Here is an 11,385-nt window from a genome sequence, read left to right as displayed (position 1 = left end):
CTGCAGAAATGAAGCTCAGAGGCTGAGGTTGGTGCAGAAGATCCTGCCTGAAACTGTTTCTTCATCCTTGGACATCACCCTTTTTATCTACTCCCACCCAACTCCAAATCAAAGGAGAGGGACTCATGTAGAAACCAAGGGAGAAAGCATGCTCTTCAGGTAATCAACGATTTTGGGGGGCACTGGCTTCAGCATGGAAAGGAAGAGAAAAAAAAACCATGAAAACCACAGGAAACTCTTAGGTGTACAGTCCTTTTCTCCTTTCTCATTTTTTTCCCTTTCCTTTTTTCTTGGCAATAATAAAAATTTACTGGAGTCTCGAGATATTAGCTCAGGAATGGCCATGATGCCCAGAGGAGGGGTTGGGGGGAACCTTAGGTCTAGAAAGATTTTTTAGAAAGGAAGATCAGCAGTCCCACAGAGGACATCAAGGGGATCACGTGGGTGAGTTGGAGAGAGAGAGAGAGAAAAAAAAAAAAACAATGTAACTCTCTGAGTTTAATCAGTTTCTAAAACTCTGTCTTTGAAACAGGAACTTGTCTTGAGTCTCTTGAGCTGAAGGGCACAGGCCTTGCCTTCCTCCTTCTCAGTCACCTTGCCCTTTCAAGCTGTGGACCGGAGGTGGCTTCCACTGGCTGGCGAGTCGTCCTTTTGGCAGTGAGCCCACGTTCTTCCAAAACCAGGGGTGGGGTAAGTGAAGGCTGCAATCAACAGGGGCTTGCTGGGGAATGCTGTCACTTTGGTTATTCTAAGGACTAGGTAGAGAAGGCTCTTTGGTGTGGGGTGGGGTCTGGACTCCCCACATATTAAGAAAAGGAGGTGGGGGTGGGGTACAGACAGAGATTTTACCAAATTACAGATGGAGCTGACTACAGCCAGAACAATTCCCAAAAGAGGTCCTCCCACACCCACAGGAAAGCCAAAAAGAGCCTTGAAATTCAAATTATTTTTGGTGCTTGGGAGATGAGAGGGGAGTGAGAGAGGGCAGCGGTAGGAGGTAGGAACTGGAGGGGGAAGAAAAGAAAACAAGGGAAAGCTTGGTCAGAATCTTTTCTAAGGAACAGCTCAGGACAGCGCCAAATATTATAAGAAATGGAGTTGGACTTGAATAATATTTTAAAATATATGTCCAGGGGCTAGATGATGGAGAAGAATATTCATGAACTTTATATAAATTTGGTTTTTCCCCTGAAAGAATTTGCTACTGTGGCCTCCCTTTTTTATTAGCCTCTATTTTTGAGATTGGGAGCCCCAGTGGTGCAGTGGTTAAGAGCTCAGCTGCTAACTAAAAGGTTGACAGTTCTAATCCACCAGCTGCTCGTTGGAAACCCTATGGGGCAGTTCTACTCTGTCCTACAGGATTGCTATGAGGGTTTTTTTTTTTTTTTTGGTATTTTTGAGATGACAGGACAGAGGTGTTTTGCCCACACTGTACCCACCCACACACTCAGCTCCTCTCTAACCTCTTTCATTGCCCTGGTTTCCTCCAAAAACTTTCCTCCTCTCGTGATTGTTTTCATTTCTTTTTGTTTATGCTTACATTTTTGCTTGAGGTAAGAAGGATGGAAAAAGAGGAATAAGGGAAGGAGTTATGACGATAAAACGGACATGGTAAAATGGACACCGTTATGAGAGGTGAAAAGACAGTGAATACATCTGAGACATTTGGTAGAACGAGAAGTAAAAAACCTTTATTAGAAGTACTTTATCCTTTCTAGGTCTTGGTTTTTCTCATCTCTTAAGAAGGATGATATGGATTAGATAGGGTTGCCAGATAAAATGCTCCATACCCAGTTAAATTTGAATTTCAGAAGAAACAGTGCATATTTTTTTTAGTGTAAGTATGTCCCAAATATTGCATGGGACGTACTTATATGAAAAAAGTATTCGTTGTTTATTTGAAAATCAGATTTACCTGGGCATCCTGTATTTTTATTTGCTAGATCCAGCAACTCTAAGATAACCTTGAAAGGTGACTCTTAGCACTCAAAATCTGACATTACAATTTTGTGTATTTTAGGCAATTCTTCTTAAATCACCTTGTACCAGTGGTGTTCAAACAGTGGGTTTGCAACCTTCCTAAGGGGTACACAGTTTTAAGGGAATCAATTTCCAGACCTGCCGAGATAAAGTGAGGGCCAGGTTTCATCCTGGGTCTCTGTCCCCACCTCTCGTTTCACGCTGGCCCTCTCCCACTTCTAAAAAGGAAAGGAAGACATTACCCCAGGTTGCAAAAACTTCCAGGGACCAAAACAAGGGACAAATAGAAACATTTGTGTTTGTGTTGAGAAAGCGGAAGTCTCCTATAATTGAGATACAAAAAACTTGGCAGTTGAGTTGCCCACTGATAGATCATTAGTGTAATTTTTGAGGGACGATCTCAAAGTGATGTTGAAAGAATTGAATGACACTGCCAAATACGGCCCTAATAATAAAATTCAAGTTCCCTAGAAAAGATAGGCTGGTTAATTTATATTCATAGGCAATTCAGTCAGTCCAGGCCCCCTTCGGAAGACAGATGCCCAGAAATATGTGCCAATTTTCCTTCCCTGTCCTCAGCCCTGGACATTGTCATAACAAAACTCCTCCCAGTTCCTTGTATTCACTAATGTGAACGAGGTTTCTCAGAGCTTACTTAAATTCATAAAAATGAGAAATAGGGATAGTATTGATGCTGAACACAGCTCAATCTAGTAATAAGTAATATTAATTGATGGATGTTGTCATTGTTAGGTGCCATTGGGTCAATTCTGACCCATAGGGACCCCATGTGACAGAGTTGAATTGCCTCATAGGGTTTCCTAGGCTGTAATCTCTACGGAAGCAGATTGCCAGGTCTTTCTCCCATGGAGCTGCTGGCGGGTTCGAACCTTTTGGACAGCAGCAGAACGCTTAACAGTTGCACAAGCAGGGCTCCTTAAGTGATGGATACTCGAGTTAAATCACATAATATGTTACACATCTAAATATATAAAAATGCATACATTAAAAACCCTATCCTCATTCATCTCATTAAGATAATTTCCAACAAAATTTTACTGTGTTATGTTTAACAATGAATAAAACACATTATGTTGTGCTAACAAGTGTAATGATAATCTAAAAAAAAGTTTCAATACTTACAGCCTATGGTCACAGAGTTTCTTTCTTTCTTTTTTTGTAAATTTCCATTTTTATATGCGTTCTTATTTCAGAGAAATAGGACAGGGTAACCAATAAAAGATGTTCAAGCATGAAAATATATGACTTTTGGATACATTTCTTTAGGGGGAGAGGGGATTAAAATATAGTTCAAGGAGGGAAGGGAATGATTTAATATTTCTGATTGTTAAAGAGGAAACCCTGGTGGCATAGTGGTTAAGTACTACAGCTGCTAACCAAAAGGTTGGCAGTTCAAATTCATCAGGCGCTCCTTGGAAACTCTATGTGGCAGTTCTACTCTGACCTATAGGGTCGACTATGAGTTAGAATTGGCTCAATGGCAACGGGTTTGGGTTTTTTTGATTGTTAAAGAACTGCTTGTTCACTTTAAAAAATGAAGGTTTAGTGTCAAATTACTGCGGTACTTAGATTGTACTGGATAGCTTTAGAAGAGTGATGTAACAGTTTTATTTGAAAACATGATGCTAACTATCTGCAGGCTACATTATTTGCAACCACCAAACCAATGATGGAAAGTTCTAGATGTCAAATTAAAATGCATGGAGGGATACAAAGTTTTTCAGCATTTTTAGGGGGTGAAGTGAGCAAAAGTTTGAAGACCTTATATTATGTTCTTATTGACTTAGCAGCTCATAATTTCCAAGTACTTTACAACTGTGAGCAATAGAAATTGTTCTACCTACAATTCAAAAGATTCTTAGCCCAGAGTTCTTTTTACCTTACTACACTGCCCATCTACTCTGAACTGGGTGGTAGTTACAGGCTCGGTACAAGGGCTTAAATTGGAGAAACCAGAAATAAATCAGCCCCTAGACCTTGTGGCTGAACTATTTCAAGAATATGCAGTTACATTTCAGTGGCCATGATTTGACTCATGGTGTACTCAGTAACGTATAATAAAAAACCCAAAACCCAAACCCACTGCTGTTGAGTCGATTCACAATCACAGTGACCCTATAGGACAGAGTAAACTGCCCCATAGGGCTTCCAAGGCTGTAAATCTTTTTTGAAGCAGACTGCTACATCTTTCTCCCGCAGAGCAGCTGGTAGGTTTGGAACCAAAAACCTATCAGTTAGCAGCCAAGTGCTTTCACCACTGTGTCACCAGGGCTCCCTAACATATAATCTACAAGCTACATCCTATAGGACTTCTACTGTACTGCTTACATTTCATCTTCTGAATATAGGAAAGGCATACTCATGTAGGGGTTTTATAGTAACTAACGGAAATAATCTAACCAACCCTGAAGTGAATCTTATCATAGGAGAGGGATTTTCTTCCATGCCTGGGAAGGTTCCAGTAGAGTTTCTCCAAGTAATGTAACTTTCCTTTTTGAGGAAGGTAGAAAATGGATGGAAGCAACCATATGCCCAAATGGCAGGGTCATGCGCCTGGGGGAAGTGATGTAACAGAGATTGTAGCAGTTGATGGGGAAGAAGAATGAAGCACTGCTCCTTGTGTCAGTGCTAAAAACTAAATGCCAGTTCATCACAGTCTAAGTACTGCCAACCACAATATGTGAAACTGCTTACCCAGTGTGCGGCACGTATAAATCGTGATGCCTCAGTTATCCAGGGTAGAAGGATGTCTCGCCACAAGTGAATTTTGGAAATAGACAACTTATCTATGTAAGTGTAAAACTCTCATAATATTTTTTGTAGTTTCAATTTTTTCCTTTCAACTTTTCATTTATTTTTGAAATTGTGCTTTAGGTAAAAGTTTACAGAGCAAATTAGTTTCTCACTCAACAATTTATACACAGATTGTTTTGTGACATCAGTTGCAATCCACACATTGTGTCGCCACTCTCCCCTTCTCTGCTTCAGGTTCCCCATGTCCATTTATCCAGTTTTCCTGTCCTTTCCTGCCTTCTCGGCTTTGCTTTTGGGCAAGTGTTGCCCCTTGGGGCTCATATACTTGCTTGAGCTAAGAAGCACATTCTCCATGTGTGTTACTGTTTGCTTTATAGTCTTGTGTAAGCTTTGGCTGAAAGGTGAACTTCAGGAGTGGCTTCAGGTCTGAGTTAGGAGGGTGTCCAGGGGCCACAGACTCAGGGGCTCCTCTAGTCTCTGTCAGACCGGTAAGTCTGGTATTTAAATTTCTTATTTTGAGATCACTGGAGATTCACGTGCAGTTGTAAGAAATGGTTCAGAGAAGTCCTGTGTACCCTTTACCCAGTTTCGCCCAATGGTAGCAGCTTGTAAAATTATAGTGCAATATCACAACCAGGATGGTTGACATTGATGCAGTCAAGATACAGAAAATCTCCATCCCACAAGCATCACGCATCTTTCCCTTTTATAGCCACACCCACTTCCTTCCTGCCCCTACCCCTTAGCCCCTGCCAACCAGTTCTTCATTTCTACAATTGTGTAATTTCAAGAATGGTATATAAATGGAATTATATTTGAGATTGGCTTTTTTGACTCAGCATAATCTTCTGAAAAGTCTTCCTGGTCATTGAGTATATCAACAGTATGTTCTTTTTTTATAGCTGAGTAGTATTCCATGATATGGATGTAACACAGTTTAACCATTCACCAGTCGACGGCCATCTGGGTTATTTCGAGGTTTCAACTATTACGAACACAACTGCTATAAAGATTCAGCTACAGGTTTTTGTGTGACCCTGAGTCTTCATTTCTCTGGCAGAAATGCTGAGGAGTAAAATTGCTGTTGCATGTTTAGCTTCTTAAGAAACTGCTAGACTGTTTTCTGGAGGTGCTATACCATCTTATATTCCCGCCAGCAATGTACAAGTGAGCTAGCATCCTCACCAGCCATTGGTATTGTCGCTGTTTTTTATTTTAGCCATTCTGATAGGTGCATGGTGATATCTCATTGTGGTTTTAACTTAGCATATGTTTAGTTTATGAAATTTTCCTTTTTACAGAGTTTTCATTTGAAAAATCTTTGCTGTGGACACTGAGCAATCAAAAGTTATTTTTTTTTTATTAAGATGAAAACACATAACACACTGGTACACAATTTTAACACATGATACAAAGTTTTAAAAATATAAAAGAGCATGAGTGACTCATAAGTCTCTTATCACCCAATTCTCCTCCCCTGAGGCCACCACTCGTACTGACAAAACTCTTTCTTAGGCTAAGCCTGTGAAACTTTCCACCTTAAACACAGACGCTTACCACAGTTTCACCGCTTCTTCCTATCCCGAGGTCACCACCAAGAATGACGAAGATTGTCTCGAGTGCAGACAACCCCTGGGAATGCTTTTAAATGTTTCTTTCTCAGTGTGTTCCCTTTCTGAACACTGGAATAATCTGAAGAGTCATTTACTCTTCCACCCTCCCCCCGCCCCAACATCTTCTCCATTCTCCTGTCGGTTCTAATTTCCTGAGGGCTAGGAAACCAAATAACTGGGTCTTTTAAAATTAGATATTAACTCAGAGTCCATAAGCCTAAGAAAGGTTTTCCTCAATACAGAAACTTTGGCTACTCAGCTGCCTTTCCCTTCTTGCCTTCTGAGTTTGGAGTTCTGCTCTAGAAGTGAAATTGCCAGAGGGGTGACCTCCAGGTCATGGCCATGTTCCTGCATGTGTCTTTGCATCGAGCCACTACTGTGACATCTTCAGACACTGGAGGGTACATCTGGCCATTGATCTAATTAGAGCACCCACAACATCATTAAGTATTAGATGTAAGGATAAATTTAGCTTATTGTTTAATTGTAAAATGAAGGTATTAAGCTGGATTGCACTTAATTCTCCAGACTAGTGCTATACTTAATTTTAATAGAGTTTGATAGACATGTGGAGTCATTAGACAAATTATGATGAAATGTGAAAGAAGATTACTGAGCAAATTACCTGTCTCCAATGACTCATGATGAGTTTCACTAGTACTCAGAGTTCAAGCTGCTGATCAGGTTTTGTGTATGTTTTCCAGTGGCAGGCGATTTAATGTGAATGGATATAAAATTGGCTAATTTTGTTTTGAAAAAATGTACCCACGGACTGGCAGGTATTTTTAAATTGAGGATGAAGTTAGCTCCATGGTTTTTCATCACAACGCAGCTGTGAGTTCTCTAACTATGTTTGAGATAAAAACTATACATTTACTTTTAAAACAAGCTTTTTTCTCTAATCATAAAATAAACACATGCTTTTACGAAAGAAAACTTGGAAAACCCAGAAATAAAGAAGATTAAAAAAATCACCTGTAACAAACCTAAAGGGGTACAACAGCCCAGGGACAGGGACTAGAAGGCAGGAGGGGACAGGAAAGCTGGTAATAGGGAATCCAAGGTTGAGAAGGGAGAGTGCTGACATGTCGTGGGGCTGTTAACCAATGTCATAAAACAATACGTGTACTAACTGTTTGATGAGAAACTAGTTTGTTCTGTAAACCTTCATCTAAAGTACAATAAAATAAGATCACCTGTAATTCCACCACTCAGGGATAATTACTGTTAATATTTTTAGGCACGTCCTTGCAAAACTGAGTATTTTTACTATTAAACACACAGATACATTGATTATCTCTAGGGAGGAGAAGAGTGTGTCTGGGGGACATGGGTGGAAGAAATTATTGCTTCTCACCGTTACTCTTTCGTACCTTTTGAACTTTGTATTGGATGCATGTATTTCCTATTAGCAAAACAATGGAGGACAGAAATCCATATCGAAACACCATTTTTGCTTTTGTTTTCCAACTTTTCTAGTGTTCTGCTTGTTTTGAAAGCCACTGACATAAAAGCCAACCCACTTCACAGATTACGATAGGTATCTCTTGGAATAGACTAGATAAGAGTTCCTTGTAGCTAACGACTTTGACTATCTTCACCCACAGGTATTACTAATAGTAACCCACATGTGGGCTTGTGGTTCCTGGGTGGCGAAAACAGTTAAGCACTCGACTAGTAGCTGAAAGGTTGGCAGTTTGAATCCCCCCAGAGGCACCACAGGAATCAAGCCTGATGATCCGTTTCCAAAAGGTCACAGCCTTGAAAACCCTATGGAGCAGTTTACTCTGAGCACATGGGGTTGCCATGAGTTGGAATTGACTCGATGGCAACTAACAACATGTGGGCTCAGTGCTGAGGAAGCAGATTATATAACTAGTCTAAGCAAAAAATGAAGTTAAATATAGCGCTAAAACGTGGTCATGGGTCCAAAGCATTCTCTCTCGCTGGTTCCACAGTTCTTCCCATATAACCATAGGGCATGGCTGGGGATACAGGAATCCTAGCGGTACACTGCGCTTATTGAAACTGACATGAAAACAATGCAGTCAGCGTGAATCAGTAGAAACGGTGCATTTGGCCAGCTGACTGTAGTTTCTGGGGCAGGAGGCACGTGCAGTTTTGAGCTTTATATTAGTGTTAGATTTAGCAATATAGTCATGTTTCCTGAATTTTGTTACTAGGAAATATATCTGGTGTGTGTGTATGTTTGTATGTATATCTATATCATCTCCTGTTTGTATTTTACGAGTTTGATTTTATAAATAAACTTTCAGATGTGCCATCAGTCTTTTAAAAATCTGTTTTGGCTTAATTACTATCTTTTACTGCTGTTTTCCTCACCCTAAAACAGAAATTGCCGAAGTTTCTTCCACTTTCCATTTTTCTTCCTCCCAGCCTCTGAGAACCTGGGCTGAGAGCTATCCCTGGAGCAGGGATCACTGAGCTAAGATTTAGAATCATGGACTCAGTTCACAACTGGCTATGTGATTCTAACAATGTATTTTTTTCCTTAAAACCTAAATTCTTCCATCTGTCTCAAGAGATTAATAATCTATACTCCTGTGGGAGTAAGAAGAAAGAATAGTTAATAATTTATTGTGTAACCTTAGCTCTTGATAACAAAGGTTTTAAATGAAATACAAAGATTTTAATCCAAAGCTATTAATGATTTTATGAAAATGCACCAGACATTCTCAGCACTTGCTGTGTGCCTTACAGACAGTAACTCACCCAGTGCCAACAATGGTATGAGATCTGTTATCCGTTATCATCATCTTCCCCATTTTATAGAAACACAGAGAAGTTAAGTAACTGGCTGTATAGCTAATTAGCAGAAGAGCCAGAAGTCAAACCGAGGCAGCTTGGTGCTAGGATCCACATCTTCACCCCTCACGATGCAGTCACTAATCATGAAATTGCTGTACCCTCATTTATGATTGTATCACTTCCTTGCTCAAAAAACTTCAGTGTCTCTTTAAGCCTCATGTAATAAGTACAGGGAGCACCTGGGTGTGCAGTTAACGGGCTTGGCTGCTAACCAAAAGGTCGGAGGTTCAAGTCTACCCAGAGGTGCCTTGGAAGGAAAGCCTGGTGATCTACTTTTGAAAAAACCAGCCACTGAAAACCCCATGGAAAACAGTTCTACTGTGACCCACATGGGGTCACCATGAGTTGGAATTAACAGCAACTGGTTTGGTTTGGTATTAAGTACAGACTCCTTAGTTTAGCTAAAGACCCTTCAACTACCTTTCTTTCCTCTTTTGCTTCCCATCAAAATCCCTCACACATCCTCCCCTGATCCAGCCGAAGTGTACCACACCGGTCATGCTTCCCTGAGTAGATGTCATGTTTTCCTGCCTTTATGCTCTGCCCTTGGTCTTCTCTGTATGGGGAATCTACCTATTCTCGCCTCCCTTTTGAGGTGCAGCATCCTACCTTTCCTTTGAGGTCCTTGTCAAGATCCTTCATACATTTCCTCCTGCACCTGTCAGTCCCAGCTGGTTGTGGCCTTCCTGCAGAATTTCCCTCTCCTCTCCTCTGTGTGTATCACTGTCTGGCTTTTATGACAGTTATTTCTGTATATGTTATATTCCGTCCATACTAAATGATGAGCTCCTGGCAGGTTTCAATATGATTTCATTTCTTATAGTTTCAAAATTTTGTATTAAAATGGTAAATAATTTTTCATTACCAAATATATACATTCCTATCACACAAAAAAAATTAAATATTATGAAATACATCTCTTAGAAAGTGAAAATCCACCATTATAACTACCTCACCTGTTCTGAGGTTAACCGTCTGGGATGTATACTTCTGGGCCTTTTCAGGTAATAAACATGTATAATTTTTATTTACAGAAATGGGATTATACTTTACATACAGTTCTGTGCCCTTTTTTTTCCACTTAAAATATCTAGTACTTTTCATACAGAGCTCTATCTCATTCTTTTCTAACAACTGCGTAGTATAAGAGTATATGGATATATCAATATTTACCTGTTTAATCACTTATTGATGGGCATGAGAGTGATTCCCAATTTTCACCATCATTAAGAATGCTACACATACACCCATATGACTTTCTGTAGGATATCCTTGGACATGGATTTGCTAGGTAAAATGGAATGGAAATTCTAAATGATGATAAAGATTAAAAATGTAGACAGGAAAGGTTCTTTTTTGCCTTTCTCTAACCTTCACAAGGTTTAACACTGCATCTACCAGTATAGCTCAGTAGCTGAGAAAGCAGGCAGGCTCCAGCCTAGGTTTGTATCCTGGCTTCATCTCTGTGCTTTAGTTACCTCATCTATAAAAAAAAAAAAAAAATTTTTTTAAAAAAAAAAATGGGGAAAATAATGGTACCTTCCTCCCAGTAGAATTGTAAGGCTTAAATGAGATAATACAATCCAATCTCAAAATAAATTAGTATTGAAACCAATAGCAATTATTTACAAAATGACCAAGGAATCCTGGTAGTGCAGTGGTTAAGTGCTCGGCTGCTAACTGAAAGGCCCGAGGTTCGAACCCACCATCTGCTCCAAGGGAGAAAGTGTGGCAGTCTGCTTCCATAAAGATTATAGCCTTGGAAACCCTATGAGGAAGGTCTTCTCTCTCCTGTAGGGTCTCTAGGAGTTGGAATTGACTTGACAGCACACAACAACAACATAACCAGCTAGAATTAGAGAGTTCAATCTGTGGCCTTGGAACAGTTTATCTCTGGAAAATTAACTGGCCTGAACTGGAATCAAACCAATGGTCTTGACCTCTTCAGTCCCACATTTTCCCAACCGAACTCAAAGGTCCCAGCTGCAGCTTGGTACCTTACATAATGGGTATCTCTGAGGATAGAGAACAACGTACTTCCCTGGAGGGTTCACTGTCTGGGCCACTGAAGGTTATTAGGTCACGTACTTAACTGGCCATTAACCTTGAAAATGAATAGAAAGTGCATAAATAAAGGTCTAGAGTAGACTAGAATGTTTCTGTTTAGATTCTTAGGTCTGGGCCAGAA

At 40.1% G+C, this 11,385-nt stretch overlaps 1 protein-coding gene across 1 annotated transcript in view; it reads left to right on the top strand.

Moving 5' to 3' along the window:
- The first annotated feature begins 530 nt into the window (after positions 1-530).
- Positions 531-11,385, top strand: part of PLEKHA2 (pleckstrin homology domain containing A2) — an 83,887-nt gene continuing 73,032 nt past the window's right edge. The window contains exon 1 of the mRNA XM_064272795.1: positions 531-690. The gene's annotated coding sequence lies outside the window, so the exon portion shown is untranslated. The remainder of the gene's footprint in view (positions 691-11,385) is intronic.

This window comes from Loxodonta africana, chromosome 19 (genome assembly GCF_030014295.1).
Source record: "Loxodonta africana isolate mLoxAfr1 chromosome 19, mLoxAfr1.hap2, whole genome shotgun sequence".
NCBI lineage: Eukaryota > Metazoa > Chordata > Mammalia > Proboscidea > Elephantidae > Loxodonta > Loxodonta africana.
The sequence above is the reverse complement of the archived record's forward strand: the minus strand, read 5'-3'. Positions and strand labels throughout refer to the sequence as shown.